This window comes from Neomonachus schauinslandi, chromosome X (genome assembly GCF_002201575.2).
Source record: "Neomonachus schauinslandi chromosome X, ASM220157v2, whole genome shotgun sequence".
NCBI classification, from domain to species: domain Eukaryota; kingdom Metazoa; phylum Chordata; class Mammalia; order Carnivora; family Phocidae; genus Neomonachus; species Neomonachus schauinslandi.
This window is the reverse complement of record NC_058419.1, coordinates 51,650,694-51,656,627: the sequence shown is the minus strand read 5'-3', so window position 1 is coordinate 51,656,627 and position 5,934 is coordinate 51,650,694. Positions and strand designations below refer to the sequence as shown.

The 5,934-nt window shown below is 38.2% G+C and overlaps 1 pseudogene; it reads left to right on the top strand.

Annotated features, from left to right (window-relative positions):
- The first annotated feature begins 2,504 nt into the window (after nucleotides 1-2,504).
- Nucleotides 2,505-3,630, top strand: LOC110583714 (annotated as a pseudogene).
- The last annotated feature ends 2,304 nt before the right edge of the window (nucleotides 3,631-5,934 follow it).

The following is a 5,934-nucleotide window of genomic DNA, read 5'->3' as shown; positions in this document are numbered from 1 at the left end:
GGTTGTGGAGAAAGGGGAACCCTCTTACACTGTTGGTGGGAATGCAAGTTGGCACAGCCACTTTGGAAAACAGTGTGGAGGTGCCTCAAAAAATTAAAAATAAAGCTACCCTATGATCCCACAATTGCACTACTGGATATTTACCCCAAAGACACAGATGTAATGAAAAGAAGGGCCCTATGCACCCCAATGTTCATAGCAGCAATGTCTGCAATAGCCAAACTGTGGAAAGAGCCGAGATGCCCTTCAAGAGATGAATGGATAAAGAAGATGTGGTCCATATATACAATGGGATATTACTCAGCCATCAGAAAGGATGAATACCCAACTTTTACATCAACATGGATGGGACTGGAGGAGATTATGCTAAGTGAAATAAGTCAAGCAGAGAAAGTCAATTATCATATGGATTCACTTATTTGTGGAACATCAGGAATACCATGGAGGACATTAGGAGAAGGAAGAGAAAAATGAAGGTGGGGAAATCAGAGGTGGAGATGAACCATGAGACTATGGACTCCGAGAAACACACTGAGGGTTTTGGGTGGTGGATGGGTTAGCATGGTGATGGGTATTAAGGAGGGTACGTACTGCATGGAGCACTGGGTGTTAATCGAAAACAATGAATCATGGATCACTACATCAAAAACTAATGATGTTTTGTATGGTGACTAACATAACATAATAAAATTAAATTAAATTAAAAAAAACTTTTGTTATAAGAAAAATGCCTGTCCCTAACAATTTTCATAATGTGCCTATTTATTTTTAACACTGTTGCTTTAAGATTTACAAACTATGTATTGTCCAAACTGGTGTCCTATGAAACTGTAACTTTAAAAGTACAGCAAAACATAATTTACTATCATTTATAAGCCAATGATTACCATTTGTATGGACAGTGCTCTGCAAACTGAATAAGGTAAATAAGTATCTAAACATTGACCTTAACATCTGTGATATACTTTATGATCAGTTTAGGAGGGAATAATAACCACAGTCACTTCTGAAATATTGTCATCAAATTACTAAAGCCAGTAGAGTCTAACATTTCTAAAAAACTGCCTTATTAAAATAGATTGATGAGCTATATTGTGTCATGAGCCTGGATACCCCGTTCTACATTTAATTTAAGGTATCCAAAAATATCATAGAGCTGAAAAGACATTCAAATGAAAAAATATATACTTTCCATTTGATTATTATAGTAATCTATCACATTGAAATAGTAATGCAGTGTTTTTTATCAAAGCATGGTTCCCGCTATACTTCAAAGAGACAGTAAAATACCCCTTATGTTTCACATAAATTTCCTGTCATCCACTAGGAACATCTATTTTTATAAGTTTACTTATATATTTAGGGTAGGGGGAGAGCAAAGTGGTATTATTAAAGTTGTAAAATTGTAAGAAAAGATTTGATGATTTTAGCACAATATTGAGAACTATTTCTTCACTCTTAAAAATATTTTTTATATCTCTTCAACTCTTAATGTTATACACTGAACTATTTATAAATAAAATAAGATGAACTTGCCTTAAAATATTCCAAGCTAAAGAAATGAGTGGGATAGATGAAACAAAATTGGAAAAATGTTAATAATTGTGGAAATTGGATTATAGTTACATGGAATTGATTATATTATTCTCTCTACTTTTGTGTGTATGTGAAAAATTTCTGTATGTGTACAGTAAAATTTCCAATTTTTTTAATCGCAATTCATCTTATTTTCATGGGACTAATTTTAGTAATTATGGTATAGTGATGTGTATGAACTTTATGCAAAAACACATTTTATTTTTTCTGAATCCAAACATGAAAGAATATCTCCCTGTAAATGGCATTCTATGACAAATACATAGCTGCCAAAAAATAGGGTAAAATCAGCAAGATTTTGTGAAACCTATCCTTGAAGTAATTTAACTGATGGCTTTATGTCTCAAAAAGTAGTAGGAGAATATAAGGATAAAATTTAGGCATCTGTTCCCTGATATGAATCAACCAACTATTTACAGGCATGCTTCATTTTACTGTGCTTCACAGATACTACTTTTTTTTTTTTTTTACAAATTAAAAGTTTGTGGCAACCCTGTGTAGAGCAAGTCTATCAGTACCATTTTTCCAATAGCATTTGCTCACTTTGTGTCTCTGTGTCATGTTTTGGTAATTCTTTTAACATTTCAAATGTTTTTATTATTACTAAATTTGTTATGGTGATCTATGATCAGTGATCTTTGATGTTACTACTGTAATTTTTGGGGGGCACCCCAAATGGGCAAGTAAGATGTTGAACTTAATCAATAAATGCTGTATGTGTTCTGACTGCTCCACCAACTGGACATTTCCCTCTCTCTCCCTCTACTTTGGCCTCCCTATTCCTTGAGACACAACAACATTGAAATTAGGCCAATTAATAATTCTACAATGGTGCCCCTTCCACACGATCACGCTGAGCTAGTACCCGGGCTTGGAATCCGGCCGCAACCTCAGCAGCGCCTGCCGCCTTTCACCGCCTCTGGACCATGGACCCCCGCAAAGTGAGCGAGCTTCGGGCCTTCGTGAAAATGTGTAAGCAGGATCCGAGCGTTCTGCACACCGAGGAAATGCGCTTCCTGCGGGAATGGGTGGAGAGCATGGGGGGTAAAATACCACCTGCCATTCATAAAACTAAATCAGAAGACAATATCAAGGAAGAAAAAACAGATAGTAAGAAGGCTGAGGAAAACATAAAGAAAGACGAACCATCAAGTGAGGAAAGTGATCTAGAAATTGACAATGAAGGTGTGATTGAACCAGATACTGATGCCTCTCAAGAAATGGGAGATGAAAATGTAGAGATAACCGAGGAAATGATGGATCAGGCAAATGATAAAAAAGTGGCTGCCATTGATGCCCTAAATGATGGTGAACTACAGAAAGCCATTGACTTGTTCACAGATGCCATCAAACTGAATCCTCGCTTGGCCATTCTGTATGCCAAGAGCCAGTGTCCTCATCAAATTACAGAAGCCAAATGCTGCCATTCGAGACTGTGACAGAGCTATTGAAATAAATCCTGATTCAGCTCAGCCTTATAAGTGGCGAGGGAAAGCACACAGACTTCTGGGCCACTGGGAAGAAGCAGCACATGATCTTGCCCTTGCTTGTAAACTGGATTACGATGAAGATGCTAGCGCAATGCTGAAAGAAGTTCAACTGAGGGCCCAGAAAATTGCTGAACATCGGAGAAAGTATGAGCGAAAACGTGAAGAGCGAGAGATCAAAGAAAGAATAGAAAGGGTTAAGAAGGCTCGGGAAGAACATGAGAGAGCCCAGAGGGAGGAAGAAGCCAGACGACAATCAGGAGCTCAGTATGGCTCTTTCCCAGGTGGCTTTCCTGGGGGAATGCCTGGTAATTTTCCTGGAGGAATGCCTGGAATGGCAGGGGGGATGCCTGGAATGGCAGGAATGCCTGGGCTCAATGAAATTCTTAGTAATCCAGAGGTTCTCGCAGCCATGCAGGATCCAGAAGTTATGGTGGCCTTCCAGGATGTGGCCCAGAACCCAGCGAATATGTCAAAATATCAGAGCAATCCAAAGGTTATGAATCTCATCAATAAATTGTCATCCAAATTTGGAGGTCAAGCATAATAATGCCCTTCTGACAAATAAAGCCCTTGCTGAAGGAAAAGCAACGATCACCTAATGGATGTCACAATAATACAAACCAGTGTACCTCTGACCTTCTCATGAAGAAAGCTGGGGTGCTGTGAAGAGAATCCCTACCCCTCTGCCCCACATGCAACTGAAACATTCTATAGTGGTTTGCCATTAGGGTAGTCATTCAGATAATGTTTTCCTACTAGGAGTTACAAACTTTAAACACTTTTAAACCTTAAAAATATTTAAAAACATATTAAAAGGGTGTGTTAGTCCCTACATTTTTCTTTACTAATCATTTCAGATTTTTTCCTTTGGATTAATTGGGCAAGGAAGATACTTCAGTGTGGAAGATTTATTGCTCAGTTTGAGTGAAATAAAGGTTTATTAGTGGGAGGCAAATATAACATTTAAATAGATGAAGTTTGAGTTGGAGATATGGTTTCTGAGGCATTTTGACTTGTCTTCTTAAATGCTTTATTTTTTAAACACAATTTATTTGGATAAAACCATTGGGACCACCAGTATTGCAGTAGGACCTGGGTAGGGACCGGAAGTGCTTGGCAGGGCAACAGCAACCTTACTCCTTTTATATAGTGTGCACCCTTGTGCAGATGCATTTAAATCTTACACTGTGGTGAAGGGATGATTTTTATAATGCTGCAGTAGAATTGGATTACTTAGCTGTGTTCTTGTCTGATATAGAAAATAAATGTTTGCATTATTTCCACAAAAAAAAAAATAAATAATTCTACAATGGCTTCTACATGTCCGAGTGAAAGGAAGAGTCACATGTCTCTCTCTTTAAATAAAAAGCTTGAAATAATTAAGCTTAGTGAGGAAAGCATGTCTGAAGTCCGGATAGGCTGAAAGTTAGGCCTCTTGCACCAAACCATTAGCTAAGTTGTGAAAGCAAAGAAAAAATTCCTGAAGGAAATTAAAAGTGTTACTCCAGTGAACACATGAACAATAAGGAAGTGAAATAGCCTTGTTGCTGATATGGAGGATGTTTTAATGGTCTGGATAAAAGATCAAACTAGCCACATCATTCCCTAAGCCAAAGCCTAACCCAGAGCAAGGGTTCAATTCTGTGTAGGCTGAGAGAAGTGAGGAAGCTGCAGAAGAAAAGTTTCAATTTGGCAGAGATCAGTTCATGAAGTTGAAGGGAAGAAGCCATCTCCGTAACATGAAAGTGCAAGGTGAAGCAGCAAGTGCTGATGTAGAAGCTGCAGTGAGTTATTCAGAAGATCTAGATCTAGATAATTAATGAAGGTGCCTACACTAAACAATAGAATTTCAATGTAAATGAAACAGCCTTATACTGAAATAAGATGCAACCTAGGGCTTTCATAGCTAGAGAAATGAAGTCAATGGTCGTCTTCAAAGCTTCAAAGGACAGGCTGACTCTCTTGTTAGAGGTTAATGCAGCTGCTAACTTTCAGTTGAAACAAATGTTCATTTATCATTCCAAAAATCCTATGCTAAATCTACTCTTTCTGTGCTCTATAAATGGAGCAACAAAACCTGGGTGAGAGCAGTTGTGTTTACAACATAGTTTGCTGAATATCTGATTCATGGGAAAGGTCAAAATACCAACATTAACAGGAGTTTAGAAGAGGTTGATTCCAACCCTCATGGATAACTTTGAGGGGTTCAAGACTAAGTGGAGAAAGTAACTGCAGATGGGGTAGAAATAGCAAGAGAACTAGAATTAGAAGTGGAGCCTGAAGATGGGACTGAATTGCTGCTATCTCACAATAAAAAATTTAATGGATGAGGAGTATCTTCTAATGGATGAGCAAAGAAAGTGGTTTCTGGAATTGGAATCTACTCCTGTGAAGATGCTGTGAAGATTGTTGAAATGACAACAGAGGATGTAGAATATGACATAAACTTAGTTGATAAAGCAGCAGCAGAGTTTCAAGGGATTGACTGCAATTTTTTAAAAGATTTTATTTATTTATTTGAGAGAGAGAGAGCAAGTGAGAGAGAGAGCATGAGCAACAGGGAAGGGAAGAGGGAAAGGGAGAAGCAGACTCTCGGCTGAGCAGGGAACCCAATGCAGGACTCAATCCCAGGACCCTGGGATCATGACCTGAGCTGAAAGCAGCCGCTTAACCGACTGAGCCACCCAGGTGCCCTGACTGCAATTTTGAAAGAAGTTCTACTGTGTGTAAAATGCTATCAAACAGCACCACATGCTACAGAGAAATTGTTTATGAAAGGAAGAGTCAATCAATGCAGTAAGCTTCATTGTCTTAGTTTAAGAAATTGCCACAACTACCTCAACCTTCA